Consider the following 27,214-nt stretch of genomic DNA (forward strand, 5'->3'; position numbering starts at 1 on the left):
ACCTAAAGCTTCAGCTATGCCATTCGTTCCACAATTATTAGAAAATGTTGTTCAAGCTAGTCTCTCCCAAGACATAACAAAATAACAAATCCAAACAAGTTGAAGTTTTTTTTCTTTGCTATTCCAAACTACCGAGAATTTATAAACATACACAATACTGGTTAAAACAAAGCGTTTGATGCGTGTAAATCATTCAAAGAAAAACTCTAAACTAAAAGAACCACACAATTAACATAAATAATTATTGCTAAAAAAACCAATGGAAGGAATGGGCAAAAACAGAACAAAAGTATGGTTGAAAACGATTGAATTCGCAGGGTTAAGCTATCCAAAATGAAATAGAAATAAAATTATGAAATATACTACAAACCCACTAAAGCTTAGAAAGGGTCAAAAAAAATGTTGACAAATGATTTAATTCGCAGGGTCAAGCAATCCTACAATTAATTTCAAATAATAATCAAATATAAAATTAATCTTTTCTAATCATTACAAACATTGATAATATTAAATTATACATGTATGGCGCTAATTGCAAGCAAACAAACAATCTGAAACACGTCAATAGCGAGAAAAAAACGACAACTTCAGCGTCATTGCCCTACCAAGCCATTCCAGCGATTGAAGTCTTTCGTTGAAACTGCAAGCGACGAACCCCACTACAGCAGCGTCTACCGTTTCGGTGCGACCCGATCCGAGCACGGGCTTACCGGTGAGCGCACTTGTGCGCCAACGCTCTTTACGTGCTCGCTCTTCCGACGCAAGTTTTCCCCTCGAACGAAGCAGCACCCGCCGTTCAGCCAAACGCAGCAATGGCGCGTGCACCGAATGGGCGAGGGCAGCACACGCGTGCCGAGATGTGCCTTGGTGCCGACCGCGCCTGGAAACTCCCCCCTCCGAAGCAGCACCAGCACGGTCAGCTGATGAGCAATTCTGGAGGTCGTTCGAGCGTCGCGCGCGTTCATTGACGCGAACAAGGCAAAACCAACGGGTCTCTGAGGCGGGCCAACACGTGCGACAGGCCACACGCTGGATGCTGCTGGGATGCAGGAGAGACTTGAATTGTGTTTTGGAAACATGAAGAGAAACACGAGCACTGGTGGGTCTACTCGAATCGACTCTACAGAGAGGATTATCTATGTTTTGCTCCTATTGCCTTTACTAGTAAGGCTGGAGAGCAGCGAGCAAACTGTCTCAAAGGCTCCTAAGGTTCGCGGTGGGGTTGTTGTTACCATTTGATCTCCTACCTAGTTCTAATGCACTCTCTCTCTGTGGCTCTTGGGAGGCTGTATTGGACGGCGTACAAAAAGCTCCTAGATTGAAGGAAAGCAGAGAGAGACACTGAGACTAGATTAACCGTTTCCCCGCGTACAGAGAGAACTAGAGCAGGCGAAAGACGAAGAGCCAGCAAAACAGCAACCCCGAACTGTCTAGGTGCCTTGCTTCCCGTGTCTTGCCGTGCCTCGAGAAAAGCGCTAGACAAACGAGATCAAGCCCGATCGTGAGCCGAACCGAGGTCCTAGTTTAAACGCGAACAATTGAACCATTCGTGCAAGTGGAAGCATTGCCGACTGCTGCAGTTTGTCCCCTGCATCCCGAGCGGTGTGGTTCGATGATCGTGGCGATCACATGCAGGAAAGCAGCAGCAGTTAACCCAGAAAAAACAGTATGTAACCAGAGCATACGGTGCATCTGACGGACGCGATGCAGTTCAGTGAATATGCAGTGTTTGATGAAAGCGGTCGAGCGGTCCCAGGCTTACATGACGCGCCCCGAACCGGACGTGTGACGCCTTTCACCTAGCGCGACTCTTTTTTCTTTCTTGTTCGATCAGTGCCGTTTGCTGCTCCGGTGCAGCTTGGATGTAATGATTAAGCTGTTAAAGTGAGGCGCACAGTGATGTTGTGAGTGATGAAACACGGTGCGTTCCGTTGCTGGGAAAAGGAAGTTGCCCGAGAGGAAGTTGGCAGGAAACGAGTGACTGCAAGCGTTGGCAATTGTCGAAGTGTTTAAAGCGAACGGAAATTTTCCTATTATGAAAAGAGGAAAAGGTTGGAGGTAATTGGGCCACACTTTCCTTTGAAGAGTTATAAAAGTGGTTTAACTTATTAGAAAACACGATTTGAGACAAGTTTAGTTGAATCTGTGAAAGTGATATTATTATTTTATGAAATCCACTTCTTCATTTAGTGAACTTCAGCCAAACTATTCTATCAATATCCTTCTTCAAGTGGTTTTGTGAAAAATTATAAAACAGAAAATAATAACTGTGCTGGTAATACTTATGCAAAAATGTGATTTAAGAGCTCCTTCAAAATTAACTCAGAAAACAAAACTCCAATGTTGAAGACAGTCTTTACAAAAGCTACGGGTCGTAGCTTCATCTAGTTTCATGGTGAGTATTTTTTTTTTAATCCTCGGTTAAACTGTTCAAGATTTCCATGATTAGCATAAATTTTACACGACACCAGTCTTGCTGGAAGCGTCTGAACCTGACGCCCTGTCAGTTCCGCTTGTCCAGAAGCCAGCTCCTAAAATCGAACACTGTCCATGGCTGAATACAGCGGCGGCTTCAGCGCAAGCTGCCACCGTTCGTTCACAATAGTAGGACCCTTTGTCCAGTTGATGAGGTGAACCCGAATATTAACTCCAGCAGACAGGGCCTATCAATCTACCGAATGCCTGCCACTCCTCTCCGCCCTGACTCCCTCGCCGAACGGTATGATGAACTGCCTATTCAAACATGGCACCAAACGGGATGATAGATTCTTCACCTCCCCCTCCCATTGGTGTCTTTTTCTTTCTCTCCCCTTTTTACGCTGTCCAAAACGAGATCATAAGAGTGAAATGATGTCTACCTGTATATGCAGTAGCGGACAACGAAACAAAAAAACTCGTTTTAGACGAAGTGGCCGATCATGTTGAATGAAATATTGAAAGGCGTGTTTGACCATTGGATTTTGAGCAGAAAATGAATCGAAAATTTGTGTCGGCTATGCTTGGGCATGAAATTGGACGTTTCTTTAAGCGGGTGGATGGCTATTTTCTGAGCTTATTAGACACACGTTTCACCCGTAAATTGGATCAGTTGGATTAAATCTGTTACCTCTGCAGGACCAAAGACCCTTTTTAGACAAGAATTCTGTGTTTTCTCCATGATCAAAAGCAACGATCGGAGCATTTGTTATCATTCCCCAGGCCATTGATTAACATTTTTGCGAATGATAATAATAACTTTTACAAGCGTCACAAGCTCTGCTTCAACCTACTCAACCGTTTCCCCTCTATTCCAGCAGTGTATGGAATGTAGGGGTGTCCAATGTCCCAGCCCATCGACTATGGGCGACCCCGGGCGTGCAAATGCCATGTGCTAAAGTGCCTTGCGGAACTGCTTTTAAATTGAATTTTAATAACAACCCCTTCTATCAACCAACCTACTGGGTTGTGCGCGCGATTTTTTCTCAACCTAAGCTCTCTACTAGACAGTGCCCGGAGAAGGCACGAACGAGCCCTTCAAATAGCCCCTGGGTAGTGTCGAAGCAACTCCGACGATCACTTTCGAATGATAAACGTGAGCTGATAAAAATGGCATCAGCACTCTCTCTCCGGGCTGGCCGGAGATGATGATGAAAACGATGCTTTTTTCGATCGAGGTCGGTAGCGCAGGAGAGCATTTTGTTATGCTTTAGAAATCAAACCTCGTTGACCGACTTGACACGCCGAGCCAGCAAGGAGAGGAGCGTTAATGTTAAAAGCGACTAATTATTTCGCCCGAGCATAACTTCACAACCTTTAATTAAAGTCATGATCAGCGAAGAGGAAGGCGAGCGGGAGTAACATAACAACAATGGGGAAGATCCATCATCATCAGAAATAAAGAAAAGTAGATTCCATTTAGTCGCAGTGGTACAGCAGAAGCAAAAGAGAATATCGATATCATAAAGATCGATGCTGGCATTCCGTGACCATACTCTCCGTTAAAGGTACATTGTTGAATTAATTCAGAGTAAAGGAAGAAGAGTGTCACCCAGGGGAGAAAGAGTGCATTGGTTGTTTTACCGGACCAATTAACAGGATGGTCCGATTTCCTGTTCTACAGCAATTACCCGTTCAACTGGTACAGTTTTCCACCTCACACAGCGCTCTCCAGTATTGTCCGAGCTTTGCGAGTACCATTAGGTGGTCCGGTGGCTGTGTGAGAAGGCGTTAATGTTTTTGTTAAATGCACGATTTACCGCAAACAATCATCAGCGCTCATATAAATGTATGAGCATCGATTACGGCCGTGGAGGTTGTGGTTCCATTTCCGACACCAATTACGCACTCGTCTCCCCACAACGGGACACCACAAAACCTGTTCCATTTCCAAGGCGGGAAACGGTTGTCTGTGGTCAGTATTGTGTGACCAAAAAAACGCATAATTCTGTAGGTAGTTGAGGACTCTTGGGAGTCTTTAATAAGAAGACGATCCCATGGATAGGATGGCATCTCACTCGGATGACTGACGCATTAAATGGGATGAATTCATTCGTCTGTAATTAAGTTATTAGACTGCACAATCACGACCCAATGCAGCACTCGCGGGCCTCTCAGCCTGTCTGTCTGTTTGTCCGTGTGGATATTTACTCCTCATTTTGCCCATCATTAAAACATTCCCCGGCAGTTGCAAACCGCGGCTGGGGATGAGATCGAAGGGCCGTCCATCGCATCCCGATGAGGCAGACGTTTATGACGATTGGTGTATGCTTTTAATTAAAGCCAGAAAGCATACCGTGCCAGTGATTGCTGGGTCATAAGCTTTGCAAGAGGCTGCAGAGTCAAGGATATAATCTGCCCCGTTGAGGTGTGATTATCGGTACGAGGTGTAATCAGTGTTTTATAATGCGCTACGTGGGAAGATTTAAAGATGTGTATGTGAACTGTATAAAGCAATTCACTTGCTTTTAGTTTTTTACTTCCCACCACTCACTCTTGCATTGCTCGGAGCAGTAAGAATCAACTCAAATTAAACTTCTTGCCCAAAGGGCTGTTTGCCAATTTCAGTTACAATCGTCCAAGTAGAAAGGATTTCCTCCAATCGATCGCCGAAACGATGCCGAAATGTGTTAATTTTGGTGGCACATTTCGGTTAATTATAATTATTGACTGCCACTGCACACTGCGGCATGATTTGCGCAATCAGCATGCACGGCCAAATCAGCGAACACTGCTCCGCATACATAAATCGAATCCCCGAAAACCGATCATCGGGCCACATTAAGTTGTTTCCTTTCAGCGCACCGTTCAGCGCCATTCGATCTGCACCTTTTATGGGTACGATAATGAACGCATGGAGCGGCAGCCGGATGCAGTTTGGGGCTTTTTTCTTCTTTTCTACTCCCTGTTAATACCCCTGCAGCTATAAAGCAAAATGCCCAGTAGCTGAGATTGAGCAGAGATGATAAGAGTTGGTGTATAATTTCACCACAGCCCAAGTGGCAGCCAACCGCCTGCCGTCGAAATCACCTACTCAATCAATCACAATCGTTCCGAATTGTGCCATTTTTTAATGATACTCCTTGCCAACTTTACTTCTTGGTGCCTTTTTATCTTTTGGTAAGCTTTAGTATGCAAGAGGTATTTTTCTTTGGAATTATTGGCATGAAAGTGATACGCAGGCAAACGGTGTGCTGCGCCTTTTGTTGTCAGTGATCAAAATGGTTGTTTAATTGAATTTTGTTTCCGTTTGACGATCGGCTTGAAACGAGTCTCATCAATCAAACTTTTGCCCCCAGGGTGGTAACAGTTTTCCTTGCAGAAGGGGGAAAGTTGATTTTGTTTTTTCTGGTGTTCGATTGCTTCCACGCAGTTTTTGCCCCTTTCCAAACGACGTTCATCAATCAAGTGATAAATATCATGCTGCTACCGGGCCAGGTGGATATGATGGAGCCACCAAAATGAAAGGTGTGCACTCTGTTACTGAAAGTACTTCCAGCGTTCCCTCACACTATGATTATCGAGTGCATATGGTGGCATATGGTGACAACAAGCTCCCGAAAATACTCCCTAGATGATCAAATGCATCTCATATTAAGTTTTTAAATACACTACAGGGGTTTTCAGGGGTTCTTATAATGCTGGGACAGTTTCTTGACTGTCTATTACGGGTGAGTTGGGAATTAGATTCTAAGGCACGCTTTTCCGAAAATTCCTTTTAGAAATTCCAATTGGATTCCAAATGAGCAATACGCAAATAATTTTGGAATAAAAATATATAATCACACGAATAATCATTGTTTGACCTAAACGCAAAAATGGCCCCGCATTTCTCCACACCGTGAAAAAGGATAAAGCAAGCGTACCTACATATCAATCAACCATTTATCTTCATCACCAAACACATCCAAAACATTCCCCACCACTGCTTTCCAGTGATTTTGCAAACATAAATTGATAAAGCATATGCAAAAAGCTCTCCCCATCCCTGTAATCGTCTGTCCGATCGACTACACCAACGAGCATTCCAGGAATAGCGCAGTTCCTCTTGCCTTGCAGAAACATTCCTCAAAAATAGAAACATCACAACCGTAGTTAACGATGTCAAACACTCACCCCGCCGTATCGATGATTTCAGAGTGTCGATAAAAGTCAATCATGTTAGCTGGTAAGACAATGTTTCTATTAATTTCTATGACATGGCAATATTTCACACAGCACCACAACCTACCACCGAGGGAAGCATCATCTCCACCGTATGGTCCACAGCACTCGTGGATCGAATGGAACTCTTGCTGTGCTATAGCCTCACTCGTGTAGCTCCTAAACGTATTAGGGCGCTCTTTATGCTTCCCAGCATGATACACCGCGATGTTGCGCAGCTGATTTGGGAAATTATCTGCAGTCTCATATCAGCCCAGCATGAAGTTGATTAATTGAAGCTTAATAAATCTGGTTAAACACTTCTACCGCGGCCGTTCGTTTTGCCATCGATGGTAAACAGAAAGAGATGATAATTATGGTACCGATGTTACGTTATGCGTTTCCGAGTTCATGTTAACCGTCTTGATTGGTATCTTAAGTTGTTTTATATACATTTCGTGGCATTCCAACAACATGGATGAACTATAAACCACGCCTTTGAAAACTGCAGTGTGTAAAACGTATCTCCATACTCGGGAGACACTTCACCCATGACGATCGCACCTAATTGCTGGCGCATTGGAAGGGGAACCAATATTGACCATACGTGTTGCGCGGCGCTCGGTGTCCAAATACTAATGGCCATATGCATGCAGGTACTGCAGCCCCTCTTTTCATACAAAACAGTAGCCGAGGCGTTTGTTCACATCCCTACCAAAGTGCGCGCGGTGCGCGTCGTGAAGCATTACACGCCTCACTGGGAAGCTACCGAAGCGAGAAAAAGAGGGAGGTCGCTAAAATAATTCACCACCTGCATTTCGATCCCACCGCAGTGCGGGAAGCGAAACGTAAACCATCCAAGAAGCTATCTATTGCCAGCGAATCAGTGCGCAATAACAATCTGACCGATCTTACCATTAAAATTTAATTGAAATCACAGAGCAAACCCCAGTGCAGTTGGTGTTTGATGCCCTCTCGCGTTTGCCTTCTGGTAGGAAGCGAACGAAAGACGAACTATGTTAATTAAATACCATTCCTTATTTGGAGACGTAAGATATTGGCAAGATACGACAAGCACGAGGCACGAGCCTTCGAGCTTCCAGCTTGATGCTGCTGGAATTTCAAGCGAATTCGAGTTTAATTGATAATGTTTCAGGGGCAAACATTTTCCTCCTCGGTTAAGAATGTTACAGACGCGTGGCAGAAGTTCAGGTACCTGCTGCTTATTCTACGACTGCCCTAAAAGGTATTCCCGATCGACAGCCGATCATTCGCGTGCGTTGAATCATGTTTTAATTATCGCTCAACGATACGCTGCCAAATATGGAGCAAAAGTATTCCAGTTTCCTGTTCCGCTGCTACGTTTGGTTCATTTAATCATCATTACAAACACGCAAGACATTCCCTTCTGGAGATGTGTGTGGTCTTAGCTCTAAGGAACAATATTCTACGCAATGATGTGTTTCATTCTCGCTATTCAATCTCCAAATCTATCTCTGAATCTTGACGTGTGCTGGAACATTAAACAACGAACCGTTTTGTAGAACAACCCTTGCTCAAACAAACAACGATCCAATCGTTCAATCTTATTTGACAGTAGCCAAAATGACTTCATCACTATCCAGTTTTGAATCTTCACCCAGTACAACAGGTCAGTTCCAACTGCAAAACTCGAAGTATTAAAAGTAGAAGGATCACTGCATCAACAGCAATTTTCTTCTTGTCTCCTCTTGATTCACTTCCAGCAATTTTGGGACAGGTTTTACCGGTACAGTTCCTTCGCATGTGACAACAGCTGATTTTTTTTCCTGTCGAACCTGAACGAAATCGGTCTCGGTGCGCGTCATCGCGTGGAACAGGTTCGCCCTGTCCGCTTGATGGGTGGAGAGTGTTTTGTCGGGAGATAAATCACGCAACGCAAGACAAGTCTGAACCGATATGCAAAAGACATCTCACAAGACAAGCGTACCGTATCGGCAAGGATATCCTGTCGATGTTTGGGACAGTTATTAGCATTTGCGTGCATGTTATCCTTGCGTTGCGTGAGGCTGAGTGAAGATCAATGCGGCTCTTGCCGAGAGTTGCTTCCTGGTGACTGTGTTACAAGATGTCGTACATCACACGTGAAATGAATAAGTAATTGAAATATGCACTTGAGCATAATGAATATTCATAGGTCGCGTGACAGATTTATATTTCCCACCCTGCTGAAGAAGTACCTGTTTCAAAAGGGCAAACAAAAGCTTGATCGAGGAATTTTGTTTTGAGGTTTTAAAATTATCCATAAATCTTGTCACTAATTGATTTTCCTAAGCGTTTTCTTAAACTTCGAAACAGAATATTTTCCATGTTTTAAATTGCAAGAGGATATCATACACAGAGGTACAACGACACACTCTTCCCGTTTGCTCTGAGTCACTAATTTATGTGCTAAGAAATCATTTTCATGTAATTGATTTTCTGCCTGCACATGCCGCGATCAGCAGGTGCGGTCGGGTCATAAAAAAGAGATGTTATAAATGTCGCCCGTTAAGTAATCAAGGCAGGACGCTGATCAAATTATCATATGTTAAACGTTGTTCTGTGTGCATGTTCTTGTCGGTCGGAAACACGGTCCACACCCGAGCTTTAATGCTTTAATCACGCCGTGTTTGTAATTATGCCAAGGGGTTTACTTTATTGCAGGTGCTTTGTTTAATATTCCGCGATTGGTTGGAGTTTTAATTACTTGTTGCAATAAAAACAAGCACCAGGAATGATGTCGAGCGTGGCTGGACGATCATGCAGCGGAATGAATAACTTAAGATCACATATACAATAAATATTTAAAGAATATCAGCTATATACAATGTATACAAAATACTCTGTGTGCATTCTTTGTCACAGAAAACTAAAGTAAATTTCAAAAATCGTCTTTGCACAACGAATTGAGCTCTTCGCCGTTAAAAGGTTTCCGCTACTCCGGAACCAACATACCCTTAGGCATTGGCAATCTTATCAACGACCACAACTCTTTCCCTACTGCCAATCCGCGAACCACCCCAAAGCATCTGACCACGGCTCGTTTTAATCCCAACCAACGAACCAACGATCGTTCGAACCACCTTCTTAGCCAGCCAAACCGAACTGTCACTGGAGTTGGAGCATGCCGGGCCAAGAAACTGTACAGTCGAGGGTAGCAAAGGAACACCTTTCCAACCCCTGCTGACTCTTCACACTTTCCCTTGACTGGGAAGGTCTCAAACAGAAAACGAATTCCTTTGCCGTGCGGAATGCAGAGGTGGAGTTAGTCCAGGTTACAGAAGTGGCTGAAAGTTCGAGGTTGCGAGTGAGCATTTGGTAGTTAAAGGTGGAATTCCTTCAAAGGTGAACATTAAACACACTGATAACGCTTAATTGTGGTGTAAAATATGTGGTTTTGTGCATTCTATGGAGCATTAAAATAGTTCCTTTGATAAAAGCAACAAATAATTGCGGGCTAGATGCAATAAGTCCCATTAAAACCAATCGCAGAATAGAGAAAAATGTCGAGTGCTCCTATTATAGGAAGCGAAATCATTGCATTGAACCAATATTGCATCCATGCTCACTTAGGCATCAACACAATACCCCATATACTTCAGAAATCATGGACTTATCAGTTCGCTTTAGCTTCATTAGCGAACGGAGCCACTTACTTATCAAAAATAGAGCAAACCCACATCTTTCTATTTGGTTTTGAACGTCTTCTGCATTTCCTTTTCCTTTTCTTATTAGTGCTGCAAATCTCACGATGGAGATATTATTCAGCAATGTCTCAGCCTACGATTTCTTGGAAACAACTCCAAATGCTTCTTCAACCCACAGTCCACAGCATGACCCAACTGGGCAGTCTTGTCCCGTCCCCAGGACGTCATATTCCTCCGCTATTTATTCTTTATTTTCTATATATTTAGATCGCTTTCAGGACGCTCGGTGGCTGGAATTGAAACAGATACAAGGCTAATTTAAATACAAATGTTGTAAAATGGCACAAATGAAATGTGCGCGAACGGTTGCGAAACGATGGGACGTCTTCCAGTAGCCGTCCCTAGGGTGAGAGAGGAAGACCCCCCAAAGCGAGATGCTTGCTTGCTTGGTTTGCTTGGAGTCTCGTCCCGAAGACCACAAGTCGAGATCCGATCAGCTTGATACTGGGCGCGCCAGCTCAATGTTTCATAAAACAAACAGTCCATTATTGAAATGAAATCGCGTTCGCTGTTTGTTTGCGCGAGGCACGCGATGTCTCTCTTTATCGTTCGTTTGTGTGCATGGTGTGTGTATGGGGGTGTGTGTGTGTGTCGTATTTTAGTGGAAGTATTTGGGTTAATAAAGTATGTTACCCTGTGTAAGGGCCATTTCTTCTGCAACTCAAGCAATCACCACTAAACAAATTATTTCGCAAAAACCCGTCCGCTCCGTTGTCGCGATATCGTAAAGCTTTGGATAATTGTGGGTCAGGAAATTGTGTGCAGAATGTAAAAAAGAGTACACAATTACAATAATTAACGACCCCATTTCTGCGTGATATCTCGCGCAAATCGTGAGCGCAATCGTGTGTCCGTCCCGATCGCGGTTGCTGTCGCCGTCGGTTGCCGTTGGTATGGTAGCGGCGCTAATTATTATGTCACTCGGATGCATAAACTTGTGCGCCAGTTGAGTGCTTCTGGTGGTCGTTTATTGCACCGCGCTGCTGTTCGACTCACGACTCACCCGTCCGCAAAGTGACAACGTCTCAAGCGAAGTTTGCCTCAAACCAAGGAGCAATCGGTACGAATTGATTGAATTGAGTGTCCCGGTCCAAACAAACCACTAAAGGATTGGCCTGTTGCATCGAAACCTTCTGCTCAGTGGGCAAAGAAAACGCTTAAACGTACAACATTAGTCTTGCCTTAAACTGCTCCATAATCTTGTCACACGACAAGAAGCTCCAACGTCAACGATCATTGGTAGTTGAAAAATAGTAATTGCGTCTAATGATAAAAATTAGCTTATCATCGTCGGCAACCGTAAGACCAGTGCTTAGACACACACGAAGATGATATTTTGCAAAGAAAAAATGGCCGTCGTTGAATCTGCATAAGCTCTGAGATTTGATAGCAATGTCCTCGAATATCAAAGAGAAGCATTAATTGAAACGTTTCCTCCACGGAATGGCCCATAATTGTACAATTATCGTTCCTTTGACATGCCGGCTGCGGAGACAGTTCCTTCTGTGCTGTGGACTTACTTGTATGATACAAGCATCTTGGCTGCAGTATAAGAAAAGTAGCACAACTTGAAGGGAGAAAATCAAAGTTCATCCACAAGGAAGTAGACTTCGGCAAGGAGGTCCAACTATGATACTCCAACGTTATGATTCTTTGTCCGTTTTTTATGAATCGTCCAATCTCTTGTTACTCGAAAGTTCGTTCATTGTCTGGTTCGATCAGATTGTCAACAGTGTGTCAGCGACAACACAGAATCCCTTCCGGACAAGTGCAAAGCAGTCCCTACAACAACAACAACACATTCCATTCCAGAGAGTGTATCTTTAGCGATCCCTAAAAAACCCTTAAACTCCTAACCTCGTTTGAACGGTCGTGGAAGTTACTCCGTGAGTTAGTCATACAATTTCCACGGGGCTGTGCATAAATCTGACCAATGCAAATACTGCTGGAATGTGTTTGGTAATCCCGTCGAGGCTATGGGCCTGGTCCGAGCCGCCTATCTTGATGATATGTTTCGGCCCACACAAAAACATGCCCATTTGCACCTTACTGTGCGAACGCGTAGAATCCGTGGTGGCCGAGGGCAGTCATACCGTCGCTGTCGTTGTCGTTGCTCGTTGGACCGTGTTCGTGTGGTTGGGTTTTGTATGATTCATGATGGTGATACGTTTAGTAATGGTTGGGCTGAGGTGAGTCTTTTGGGGCCGCTCGGAGGGATCGAAACAGGTGCCATTAAATGGAAGTTCACGAATGTTTGCACAGGTGTCTACGTGTTGTAACGAGCTGACTGTAAAGGAGATGATCGTTCATGTGCAGTGAACATAAGAATTTGGATCATATTTTCATGGTTCAGCAATGTGCGAAATAAAACCCTACTTGAAAACCACGTTATTCTTTTACAGCCTAATTATCGATCAATAGATGCTTATCAAACTATTCTTGAACTAATAGCGCCATCGGCATCCTTTGTTTATGGCCACAATGTGAAATTATCCTTATCCATTCTCCCGATCTTTATTCGAGTCTCTTTCGGTCATCTTATATGCATAGTTTGATCACTTCACGACCGGTTTCACATTGTCCAAATCAAGATACGATAGGCGCCTTTGGTTTATCCCTTTTCCACGATTTTCCCCGTATCTTGGCGCATGAAACGAAGTGATCACACGGGTACTGCTCAATTTGTAAGCACTTTGCATCGGTCACACCTTGAAGGCGATGTTGTCTTGCGTCTCATCTTGGCCATGTTCGTCCCAAACACATTCAGTAGCACGTTATGGGCAGTCAGCGTACTAAGACCCCCTTGGGTACACGAACACAGCATCCCCATGTCATTGGTTGGTTGTCAGGCCGGTGGCTCCAGCGCTCCAGCGATCGTCGGAATGATAATAAGCCTTGTGCTACCAGTGGGAGATAATAATTAGACAAGCAGCGGCAGAGACACCCCGATGGCATCGTTGCGTGAGGTCGCTGAGCGAACTGACGCTGCTCATCCCTGCATCTGCGTCGTTTGATTCTGAGATTAATCGCCGTCACATCCAGAAGCTGCGTCACAGTGCACACTCGCAATGGTCTGCTTGGATACAACACAGTAACACTTTTCCAACTGGTTGGGGCTTATAAAAGCTCAGGAATCATCTCCCATGATGCACTGCTGTTTGGTGCTGCTGAGCCATCGGGTAGACATCATGCCGGGATCGCGTCCTCAATCAGCCTGGAGGGTAGCGCACGCTTTTCCCAGAATCGTAACATAACTGTCTCGTTCGTGTGTGTAATGATAAATTATAATTCCATTACACATTCATACCTTCCGCACTGCGGGTACAATGTTGCGGGTCTTGTGCACGATTAACACAACCTGGACCAGATTGCTTGCCCTCACTCTGGGCACAGGAAAGATCGAGCTGTTTAGCCCCGAAGTCGTATCGTGCCATCGATCGAAATGAAGCAGCAATTGATTAATAGCATGGGCACACTTCTGCTTTAATTACAGCGCAATCATCGCAATTTGCAAGTCATCTTAAGTCATCTCACGAGACTCCGGATGTAGCTCGCAGCCGAGATTTTCCATTGCTGTCTTTATGTCAGCAAACTGTAAGCTGACCGAGGCTCGTTTGATCGAAGATTAATCCACAGACAACTGGATGCCGCTTGATGGAGCTATATTTAAACGGTGTCTATGATTCCAATGACTTAAGGTAACAAACAATAAATCATGACGTTGTAGCATGGTAGGCAGTGTTTGAAGACAAGTCCATTTAGCGCAGAAAAGACTTCAGTTTAATCCCGTCTGATTAGTTTTCATCACATTTTTAGCGAACAACAACTGTAACTGCTCATTGAACACAGTGATTTGCTGGAATCTTTCCCGCACATTCCTAAATTTGTGTTATTATTTAGGCAAAACATTACTCGATTTGATCTGTTGTGATGTTTGGCCAGCACCGTAATCCGTTTCTAGCACAGGATAGGGCTACTTTCAAGTTCAAAGATCAACCTAAAATAATTAGCTACAGTACGAGATGCACGCTATAAGCGACTTGATAGTAAGAGATAACTTTGAATTCGACAGCTTCAGATGTAGATCTTATGTTGCATCCAAATGACTACAAACGTTGCGGATGCTTCTTCTCAATCATAATGAGCATTTTACGGCTCAAGTCGTGATGTTTTGTTCCACCGAAATCGAACTCTAAATGGTAGCTTCCTTCAAAACCAGCTCCATTTCGTTCCATTTCATCGCGCAACCCAACATCAAGCTCCATGTTTAATTCCAACAAAAAAACCTCCCAATCCCTAGCTAGTTAGGTTGATGGTAAATATACTTGCAATGCTGTGCTAAAGTGAACCACTGTAATTTTGTGGAATGTTGATAGCAGCTTATTATGCTTGAAGCGCACGAAAAATCGCTGCACCCGCGGGTCCTGGCCCGGCATGATCAAGCCGGCCAACAGAACGGTTTACGGTGCGCAGAAAGAAATGATTGGCCGCTTCATGCTTCATGGTGTGGGATAGTGTGGGAGGTGGAAAAATATAAAATTTCCCCCATCTCTCCACCACTCATCATCCACCCTCGGTGTCCATCGCTGCACCTTGTCCGGTCATTTTAATCACCATCATTTGAACGAGACGACGGCCCCGCGACCGCTGACATTTTGCACCGGGCACCATGTGTACCAGCGTCTGACCCAATTTATAAGCGTCCTGGGCGAAACTGCTGCTGCTGCTGCCGCTCGGTTTCACCGATGATGACGGCACAATTAGTGCCGATCGCAAAAGCGCGTTAGGTGCGATTTTTTTATCTTCCCTCACAGCTTCGCATGCGAAGGAATAGAGAGAGACAGCAACACAAAAAAATGAATCCTCGAGCGTGAAAACAACGTGATTGAAATCGTTCATTTAGTGGGTACAACAAACGTGTGTACGGATGGGTGTTTTTTTTTTCAGTACAGTTGGAATGGAGTTTCATCGTTCACCAACGGGGCCACGAAGGAAAAACTGAAGCAACAGTATCCCAAGCTAGCGCAGGTCAGTTTCTACGCGTGACTCGTGCCCGGGGGCGACCATCTCCTCAGCGGACGGCGAACGGCACACTGTCTAGCAGAAGAATGAAGTTTACACTCACCCGAAAGAGGTGGTAAAGAGGTTCACTTGACACTGAGGTGAAGGGCGAATAAATTCCAACCTGTGCCCGTGCGCACCGGGCAGACATTCCGGAGCATCGATGGGGGAAACATCACGGGAAGAAAACGGAGGCAAGCCGTCGATCGTCCCCGGATGCGACGACGCAAGAAATTGCTCCCAACAAACACACCCCGGAGTATGCTACAGCGTTACAGATACATTCTATTTACCCGCCAGCGAAACGATCCCCGTGACCGAAGCGTGCGCAGGCGTCCCCGTACATGTAAAATATATCAGAATCGCAATGAGATTATGTTAATGAACCCAATAAAAGGGTAATAATATCGATACTTACGAATCGGGCCGCGTGTGCAGGCAGCCGACATCCACGCCTCCATGCAGCGCACATATGAGGATGGTTTGGGGCAGCAAAGTTCAGGCACACGACGGCACGCGCTTCGGTACGATCGTTCGGGATGGATCGTTCGATTAAACAACGGGGTGCTCATTAATGCTCACAGCCCCTGAAAGTATCTGCCTGCCTATCGGGGGTTTGAGTTTGAGGCTGTCGAAGTGCAGGCAGCATTGTAGTATCATTGCTGGAGGGCCCGGTTGGTGCTATTTCGCGGCTGGTCATTATGAGCGGAGGCTATTAAGGAGCACACATTTATGGTTTGTTTGAAACTGTTGCTGTGGGCGTCCAGCAGGTGTACTCATTGAGTAAGGTACGCTTGATGATACCAGTTGGATTGCTCATTAATGCACAAAGCAGGACCGTTTATGAACAAATGATAGTAAACATTTAGGTGACATTAAATTGCACTCAAACTACATGACAGTGTAGATATTCTTTAATATGTGTTCCTCATTTGAGATCCTTTCTTAATAAATGCACCAGTTTGTTTGTAATATATTGATCTACTTTCCAGGAAAGGCAGCATAGTCGTAAATCTTACTGCCGATTCAGCTTTTTTCAGTAGTTGCTGAAAGCTTATTAGCTGAAAGCTTAAACACACGATAAAGGATCAGCATTCTTCAATCGTGACTAAAACCAGTTACGATTCCAAGCCACTATCTTCCAACAGCTAATCCCACACATTATTGTCTATGGACTGTAACTCCAGAAGGATTATTCTTGATCAGTTGTGTACATATCTACAAGTACATTTAAAAATGTCTAATAGGATCTCACAAGCTGAGTTATTCTGGAAAGTTTGTTGGAGATTGATGATGATGCTACCTATTATTTTGTTTGAAGCTTGGTAACCTGTGATCTGATGTTCCTTTTCATAGGTTAGCATTTGCTAGGCTACAGTTTCAGAAGAGAGCCACAGATGAATGATGCATTTGTCATTGCGATGTCGATCATATGAAGACTAACAGAAGAGATTCCTAAAAGTCTTCAATCGGAAACCATTGAGTCATCTTAAGCTTGAGCTATTCTCAGGTATATTCTATTATATTGATCAAATATTCTTAAACTCGTCGTGTAGATATCCCGAATGCAAATACGACTCAATATCTATTGGAGTTCAAGAATATTTCAATCGATAAAACCTTCAAATAGCTATTCTATCAAAACTCCTAAAATTAGTGTCAAGAAGATTCCTAGGTTCAGTTGTCTTGATACGTAAATTGTTTCAATTTATTGCCATAGTTCCTTCTTAAGATTTGTGTACAATATGGCAAAATATTTAAACAACATCATCAGATATAACAAATTAACCTTTTTTTTTTTGACAATTGTTTCGATATGATGTCTTATTTGAAATGATACATAAAAAAATGCAGAATATTTTATTATTCTTGCAAAGCTGTAGTAACATTGGAGACAAGATTATAAACTTTTTGTAGAGATATAAGATTTTTACGATTTGCAGTACAAAAGTAATATGTTATAATCTGAATTGGATTATTGAAAATTTATAAAACAGTTGAAGATAAAATGAGAATAAAACTAAATAATTTACATCCGTAACCCTCTAATAAGTTTCAAGATTTATTTTACTTCAAACTTCATTGTACGGTTAAGACATCACCTGAAAAGTGCATTAAAAAATACTAAAAACAATATGTATGCTGTCATGTCCGTCCATAAAACCAGTCACTTACAAACAATCCAATAAATCCCATACAAATCACAAAACAATATTTCAGCTTCCAACCTAAGCGGTCCAACCGAGCGATGATTCATTTCCGAGATCAAATTTTCCTATGCAAAATCGCTAAACAACACATACGGTAACGGTACCGTGGCAATCTCTCCATTGCCTAACCATTCCAACCACCAAATGCGGGGTACAGGAGCGACGGCATTGTTAACACGATCGTCACCACAAATCCCGCTTCTGCTGTTACTGCTGCCGCTGCTGCCGCCGCTTCTGTTGCACATAAATCAGTTTAATTAATTTGTGCTACATGCGCACACGGAATGAACACATTCGGTCACTTCCACATTGAGTCGATTCTAATTTCCCGTTGCCGCTGTCGCTGCCCTGGCCGCCTCTTTTTATCATATGCAGTTGGCGGTGTTGTGCGAGTGTGCCAGAAGCTCGCGAAATAAGAAGCCGCCGACGATGTGGCGACGATGTGTGGCTGCGATGTAGCGCGCGCAGCACGAGACGATCATTCATTCTGGGGCAGTTCAGACACACACACACACCGGGCAACCAAACGCGGGGGAATGGGTAAGAGCATGCTAAGGGTGGTTTGTCGCAATAGACCGAAAAAACCCACTCCGACCCTCTTCCCCGGAACGAATGAAACGACACACTCGCTAGATTTAGTGCCCTCGATCGATGTATCGATGTATGTAAATTGGTATATCGGAGGACCATTTTCTTGTGTCAACGCGGGGTTTTTGTACTCAATCGGCCCTGCATGGCACCTACCCTACTGCTCCCCCAGTAAAAGCAATCGACGCTCAGCGTAGCCTTTTTGCCCACCATGATCGATTTTTTCTTCCCCCATCGAGTTCGCTCTAAAACAGCGTACAGCGTCAGCCCGAATCTCCGCGCGATGGTAATGCCAACCGGGTCAATAATTTCTCCGCACCGTGTGCTGTCGCACTGTGGCAACAAACATCAGAGCACACACACAAAAAAAAAACCCCGAGCAACACCCCGGAACGTCGGAACCGGGACCGGATTCGATGCTGGCCATGTAAATATTTTAATTTTTGTGATTCCACCACCACGATTACGCGCGCCACGGTGGAGGAGAGGGTGTATTGATCGACTCCCTTGTCGGTAATGGCACGCCTTAGTGGCGGTATGTGTTTTGATTTCGTTCCGGGGAACCGACCAGGCGGATGGGGCCGTATTAGAGCATGTACTAACAACTCGTCCGTGACATGTACAGCACAGCAACATCAGCGACACAAACACACAAAAAAACGGTCAATTGGGGTACGAACATCACGTTTTCTGTGCGATTCAGTGAAGATTTCTTAACGAAAGACTAGTGTATGGGAGCTTTTTTGAAGGGGTTTTATGCACTGTCGGATCGATAGATCTGCATAGTAAAAACAACCATGATCATATTTTATAGCAGTAGCTGCAGCTCTTCCAGTTCGAAGCAAGGAAAATAGTCAAAGTCTCAAGAGTTCTTACTATTTCATGAGATGACCATTACTACTGATGAATGGGCATAAATGTTGCAATAAAAGCAATCTATTTTCAAAAAAATCCTGTCTAGATATAACTGCATCTAAATCTAATCTTAAATTCTGGGTTCATTGGGTTTCCACTAATCCCTTTTAAGTAGACTTTTGTTTAGTATATAAGTCATTAAAAGTTTTTACAAATGCTAGATCCTAATATCCTGTGGCCTAATGATAAGGGTGCCTACTGCAATATTGTCTCATTGTTATAGGATGTTGGACGGCACCTTTGTTAAACAGGATCATTTTTAATGTAAAAGGAATTTCCCATGCCAGCAAGCAAAGCTGCAAAACATTTTTTAACTTTAATTCCAAAATCGTAATAAATAGATGATTATAAATGTAACACATCAAATCAGATCAAATGAGATGAGATACCGGTTATTATCATAAACTATATGGAGAGGTAGAAACATTGTGGTTGACTGAAAGACAAAACATGATGCATTAGATCATCACAAGAGGTGCAGCCATTCTTATATTATTTGAAGTTGACCTAAACCTGTTCCAATCACGTGAGACTGATAAGTGAATCCTGTTTTTATTATTGTAGTGGATTATTCTATTAGTACAGAACATACTACACCTATTTCCGCTACTTCTATAGTATCGATCACCTGCTTCGGCTACTTAATTGCTACTAATGCTAAAGTAACCACTATTTCAATAACTGAAATACAACTAGAACAAGTTTTTCTGAAGTATTTCACCAATTATTCCTACAACTGTTCAATAATTCCATCAAGCCCAACTTTCCTCGCAGTATTTTCTTCTTCGGGAATAATTATTTTTACCGACACTAACAATCCTGCTACAACGTACGCAAAATTCTTCCCAAGCGCTCCTTCCCACATCTTCACCCAGCCGTACGTGTAACCACTTACAACGCCATGTCGTTACGCCGGTGACACTCTCGATGTACGATAATTTATCGCCGCATTCAAAACCGCCCCAGAAACCGTCTCCTAACCATCCACCGACACGTTTCGCACCCCAGATGGCAGACGGCGTGCAAAAGCGTGCGCGCGCACATTACGCGAAAATTTAACGCAACCCATTTATGCGCAACCCGTGCAGGCTGGCGGTTGCCCGAACCTAGACAAATGAAAAATGTACCCGCGTGAGGTGAGCTCGAGATGCTCAACAAAACGGTAGTAAATTTAAAATTGATTTTTCAATTCGGCCATAAATTTTTTAACCCGACGCATACACACACACACACACACATAAATACAAAAAGCATTCATTCACTGGGAGAAAAGCTGTCTATGGCCCTTCCGAATGGTGGTAGTGGTGCGGAAATTATCACGCACCAACCTCCCGTGCTATGGAGTTGGTGATACCCGGTCGGTGGTGGCCGTCATCATCATAAGCGGCGGGTCAAATCGCCCGTTGCAAATCGACTGCAGCAGCAGGCCCTAGATGCGGAACTGGTTGCAGCAAAGGGAGTGAAGATCGACCGAAGATCTAGCCCACCCGCCGTCGTCGTCGTCGTCGTCTGGGCAGCAAAAAGCTTCGTGATCTAACTATAATCACACGGAAACAGAATTCCGGTGTTGCACGTCAATGTTCCGCGTGTTTCGGACGGGGTTTTGCTCTCCTCTCCCATTGTCGACATTGCATGCCAAATGGGGCGCACTGCTACGTACACGATCCGCGCATATTTCTTGCGTCGCAGCTTGGCAAACGGTTGAGGCTTATAATTAATGGCTGTGGCACGATCCCGAGAAGAGATGAGTGAATTTCCTTCCCTTGATGAAAGATGCTGAAGAAAAGTTTGAAGATATCGCTCTGAACAGGGAGTAGATTGCGTTGATGTAATGTTAAAATTCATCTTTACCAATGCAAACACTTCTTTCGGTGGAATTTGGAGCACTTTTGAAAAATGTTGTAAAGCAATGGAATTTTGTATACACACCAATTCAACCGCTCCACACACGTCAACGAGCTAACGAGCTCCATTTTCTACTCGAACGCCTCTACAAGCTACTAGCAATTTCTTCTAAAATTCCCATGTCTAAACGATCACCTCACCTGAGCGTGTGTGTGTCGGTGTGTGCGTTAGTCTGCCCGCCTCTCCGTTAAGCCATATAAACTGCTAAACACATTTTCCCACTTTACCGGTCCGTGATTTATAGATCTACCGCACCGGTCCCGTTCTCCTGCTTGGCATGGCCCTAGAGCCCAGATGGCTTTAAATTGGCACACGCATCATACACACGGTAAACGCTAAACATACACACAAATTCGCCATATCGCCGCAAAGGATAATCAACTGCCCGGGCGATCGAGGGCGCCGTGAAGACATATGGGGTGAGATTTTTCTCCATTCTTTCTCGCCCCGGTTTCCCGGAGGCGTTGTTTGCAGAGGCAGCGCTAGACGGCAGAGGTCCCTTTCATTGCAAGGCGGGGAGTAACACCGTCAAGAAAACGACTGCAGTCTGCTCTGGATGCATTACTTGAGTGTGTTTTGTAGGCTTTTGGGCACATTCCAATCTGAGACATCTAGCGACACAAGCGCTTAAGCGAGAGAGAGATCCTCCCGTACAATGTCGAACGATAATTGATGGTCTATTGTTTGGTGCTGTGCTGTGCCCCAAACGGGCTCAAAAACGATCGTAACAACACCTACCTACACTAACAAACACACACACACCGAGGCAAAGACAGTCCCGCATCGGCAACACAATCGACCCAATCGGCCCTCCAAGCGGTGTTGGCGGCCCCTCAGAAATAGATGTCATATTAATTTGATCGTATATTCCAATAAATTGAAATGTTCCATAATTTATTGATTATTATATCGCACTATCGGCCCCTATTCTCTGTTTTGCTTCGCAGCTTTTCCAACGTCCCCAACGTTCCAAGTGCGGGAAGTTGCAGCGATGCAAACGGGGCAACTACGATCGAAAGGACTGTGTCGTGAAATGTCATTATCGTCTTCTGTTCATCCGCAACCCCCCGCGAAGCATCAAACCTAACGCCATCAAACTGCAGCGAGCGCGAAAGAGAGCAGCAACAACAACGACTCGATCAACAAAACGATCGAAACGGAACCGTTTGAGAGTTGCCCGGAGTGAGTTGAGTGTTAAGGTCCCCTGCGTTCGTTTTCGCTGTCCGCGTGCGCGCGCGCAGGCGGACAATGAGACATAATATGACCCGGGTGATGGCCGCCAACACCCGGCAGGGAATTCCTGTCCCAGCCCATCTGGTCACCTGGACAGTGGAAGTGCGATAGAAAGCACCTCAATCCCCGGTGAGTACACTATTGAAACGTCTTAATATCATAAACAAGTCATAAAATGTGGCGGATAAGCGGCGGTCGCTACGGCTACGATCAACAACAACCACAACAGCAGAAAAACACGAAGGAAGCACATATAAATGGGATATTTCACCGCATGTGACCATTATTGTGTGCGGGAAAGAATAATAGAGTTCATTAAAATTGATTCAACTCCGCTCGTCTGCGCGGGAACGAGTAAAATGGAGTGTAGCGAAGAACCCGTTACAAAACCGTCTGGTTCAAGTGTGCTGTGTGCGACAGTACTGCTGGGGTAGTGTGTAAAGTCCATCCATTATCCACTGTGCTGACCGACACCGACCGGCTCCGGTGGAGAGGATTTTTTTTCTTCCCTTTGCAGAAACGGTAGAAGAATGTCCCGGGTGTACCCCGTTGCCCCGTTTACTGCGAGGGTGCGAGATGTCAATAAAACTGACATTTCCGACCGCCGTCCGCTAGAGGACGCTGTCGTCCCATACCAGAAACATGACGCAACTTCGCACTAATGTCAACAGTGATTTGCTGAGCTCTCAAACCATCACCACCATCACTTTTGCATGATAAATCAGTTGCACCGATCATTAGCGGGACATTGAAATCTCCCCCAGGACGGGATCAACCGACACCGGTGACGTTTTTTTAAATAGAAAATCACACAAGAAAAACAAACCGTTGTGAAAAGCTGTCTCGTGCAATGCCTTTCAATGGTTTCAATGTTCGATACTGCGCCGGATGAAGGCTTTAGTTCAGAGGGAAACTTTTTTTTTTATCAGCTTGCTCGAAGATACTCCTCTCAGTATCTCACGGTACCTTTATTTCCTTATTTATTATTTTCCTACGCTACAAGCCCTTTTTTCCCGGCTCGCTTATTTTGGATGTCATCAAGACTTCCCAGAACGGTGACAACATTTCAACCATTTCCGTGTGGTGCTCTGCTAACGAGAAGAATACTGCCAATGTCCAATCGATCACCGCAAGATACAACAAATCAAGATGAGCAGCTCCCAGATCACCTTCACCCATTACCATGCCCCATTACACCGAACGGAGAAGCGGCTGCTTCTCATGCTCAGTTATGCCGTTCGCACCATTTATGATTGAGTTTTTCATCATCTTGCGTGCGGGCAAGAAAAAGACCTCAAGATGTCCACCTCATTTTAACATGGCGAGGAGTATAATCATAAGCAAGGGGGTGCAAACGGTTTTATCTCACTCACCATTTTCAGCACCTATCGCAGGCAAAACCTATGCTGTTCCCGTTTTCCAAATCCCCATGCATCACGAGTATCGATCGCGACTTGTGGGGAACGTCTCTCGGTTGCTCACCCATCACCCATCGCGTTCGTGAGATCATCATTGTGGATGCATTTATGCATCGATCGACGCTGGGTTTCACGTTGTGGATGGCGATCGGTTAAATTGAATTCATCTGCTGGTCCATCTTAAACAATAAAAAAAAACATCCACGCGAGCAGCACATCATTATGCGGCATTCACCCCATCCGCGGCTATGCGATCGGCATCAATTTATGTGCTGCGTACGCTCCCATAAGGTGGCAGCCGGATGAGGCTTTTATCGGTTTGGTTTGATGGTTTATGATTTATGTGTGAGCGAGCATTCGGTAGCCGGGAATGTCGTTGTCCATGTAGGGAGAGAACCTTTGGAACGGGTTTGCCCGGAGAGGAACCTCTTATTTTGTTCATTCTTGCACGAGAGATGCTCCAAAGTCGGGGATAGTCAGTGTGATATTTCATACAATGTCGTGATTAATGGTCTCTATGATTGGAATGTTTGCTCTCATTTTTTTCTGGGAATAGATAGTATTAATTAAAAGAACGCTGGACGCAAGATTCCACTATTGAGGTGTTGATCGGGATGACACCTAGCACGGCGTCGCTTGCCCGTTTCAATACGTCCTTTCTCGCACGCCCGCTTTTTCCCATGGGTGTTTGGCGTTGATTGAAAAATTTCATAACTTCCCAAGCCACCATCGCGATTCACAGCATCTTCCCGACGCTGAGGACTTCATAAATATTGAGCGCATGTCTGCACACTCACAAATCCACACGTTGACGATGCGTCTGAGCGATAGTGTCTATCAGTCTGGGCCTACGTGACGAGGTTTTGAAATTGAATGAGCCGTTTGTGTCCATCACGGGGCGGACGGAGTGCGCTCGGTGAGTCCCATGGGAAATGCGTACACAGACATAAAGGTGATGGATTAGCATAGCTTTTCCTTTTTGCTGGTGAGCGAGTGAGTCGTTGAGGTGTGATGGAGAGATTCGTGCGAACAGTGGACATTACGGGACAGTACGGTCTGGGTCAAACTTGTCATGCCAACGGTGCAACTCATCACCGATCGATGGGGATTGATGCTTTAAAGGAGGATTGGTAGTAGGCGTATCAAGGTTAAAGGCTTGATTTTATTAAGTTTGCATTTCTGTCGTGAAAACATCTTCATAGATTATTTCATTTATATATGAACTAATATTATTATACTATTCTTCTACCGGAAGATCTTCAAGATTTGATCATAACTGATTGTACTTTATAAGTTTTTGATATTTCCTCTGTCAAGAATATGTATGGATTAACCTTAATCCATAAATACTTCAGGAATATTGAAGTTTGAAATCTCAGAAGACTTATACCAATTTTTAGAATATCGAGATATCTGTTTATGTGGCCTCACAAACTAGAATTACCAGTACATGAGTAGGAACATGCCTCTAAGAATGAATGAATAGGAATAGGATCTTCACATACTTTGATTAAATGGATTTGACATAATCACAACTTTTCAATTTTCAAGATGTCTGGACCTTATTCTAGGACATAGACATAAGGTTAAAGATACTAATAAATTTTGCCCAATCAAAACACAGGCTTCCTTTATACATCGTAAGCACATCTTCAGTAGATCTTATTCTGATTTGATAATCCCTAGTTTAAGCTTATGTTTAGTAACTTTGCCCTGTGTTCACTTCATCTCCTCCAATTTCAACGATTTGCTAATTACCTTCCAGTATTTGCAGGAGTACTATTACAGTATTTGTAGCCCCCTCATCGAATCGAATTCTCCACACGTTTCTCACCCCGACCGAACTCCAACCCTTCTGGAGGCGTCCAAAAAAATGCGATGCGTGTGCTTCCGAAAGCGCCAAGATGTCGCACTTCGGTGCAGGAATTTTAATTGGTATCTCGGGTGGAACGCCTCGGACGCCATCGGATTTTTTGTCCGATTTCCCAATGCCACCAGCCCAGACCCTGTGAGCCATTCCAGCGTGTGTGTGTATGTGTTTTTTTGGCGTGCGTAGGAATAACCCAAACGCCATGCTCCGCCAATCTTGATATTGTATTTAAATTACTTACTGCCCCGCCGGACTTTTACTCCACTCCAAGATCGGGGAGTTCCTTTGCCCCCTAAAGATGGGGCCGTTCTCAAGTGCGAATGAGCTGGCGATACGGGCGCGGAGGGCAGAAAGCCCCCAGACTGATGTTGTCTGTATCCCCGTGGGTACGAGCTCCAAAACCGGACCATGTGCCATATTCTCCGGACGATCGATATGCGTGCCCTGCGCAGCGCATGCAATGCTCCACTGCGGTGGTGGCCATCGCGGGCGATCCGGGACACCTACGCAACACTCACTCCGAACGCAAATTGCACACGCAAACGCAACCTTGCCGGGGAAAGCCAGTTTTTGCTTACACCACTGGAACCACATTAAACGAGAAGCAAGCGTTACACACACACACACAAAAAGAGGAAACGTTTGGAGCATGTTCTCGTCCGAAGAATATTATGGCGAATCTAATCTAATCGGCATCGGAGGTGCAGGAAATTGAATTATTTCTTCTACACCGTGTGCTGCTGCTGGTTGTAATTACCATTTCCAGAGGATGTTGGACGCTTCACCAGCAGCGTCGTTGCACCAAAAGAATGCACAGTAATCGCACCAGAAATGCTCCAGTGCCACTGTTATACAGGCAAACTGTTATACGCTTGGTAATGGCGGTTGCAGCGCACACAATTATGTCCCCCCCGCACGGCACCATTCACTAATGTCAGTGACAATTTAGAAATGAAATCGTTCGCAATCAACAAACATCGCCACAATCTGCCAACCGGATGTCAACCTTCCTGATAAACTTCGGTAGCCCGCTACCGAAACGCTTCCACATCCCTTGGGGACGTCGCGAGTGCCATTCTGGTTGGGGAAGCATGGAACACAACACTACTCTCGCCAAACACTACTCGTGCATAATCTACAATTTATGGGACCGATTTTTTCTTTCTTTTTTGCTGCCTTACCATTTCGCGCTGGTTATGCGTAACCGTAGCCCTATGCCTATCTACGGATGGAGCGCGCGGAACGAAAGTGCCATAAATTCGCTGTCCCAGGCGTAGAGCAGAGAATTTATTGATTACATTGTAATATTTCCCTGCCCCTTTAGGTACTTCCAGGCCTTCGCAGGTACCCTTTTCCAGTAGTGCGGATAGGATTAGTACCACGGGCGTTCCACAGAGTTCAATAACACTCGCTGCACGCGTAGGCTTTTCCTCGCAAGGGTGATGTGTAACTGGAGCGCGCGCACACACACACACAGTCCTCAAAAGCCTCATCCACCAAGCGCTGGATGTTTGCATCTGATACAAATAATGGTACGGTCGAGCGCTTGCAACGGTCTGTGGGAAGACGGTGGAGCAAAAACAGCATACGCAGCAAACGCGTGATAATAATCACCTATTGAAATGTCATTTCCTAATGATACACATACACACACACACAGTCGGTGTC

The 27,214-nt window shown here is 44.6% G+C and overlaps 1 protein-coding gene across 2 annotated transcripts in view; it reads right to left on the minus strand.

Annotated features, from left to right (window-relative positions):
- Positions 1-27,214, minus strand: part of LOC120903766 (protein cortex) — a 39,001-nt gene that overhangs the window by 4,537 nt on the left and 7,250 nt on the right. The gene's annotated exons all lie outside the window — the stretch shown is intronic.

This window comes from Anopheles arabiensis, chromosome 3, assembly GCF_016920715.1.
Source record: "Anopheles arabiensis isolate DONGOLA chromosome 3, AaraD3, whole genome shotgun sequence".
NCBI lineage: Eukaryota > Metazoa > Arthropoda > Insecta > Diptera > Culicidae > Anopheles > Anopheles arabiensis.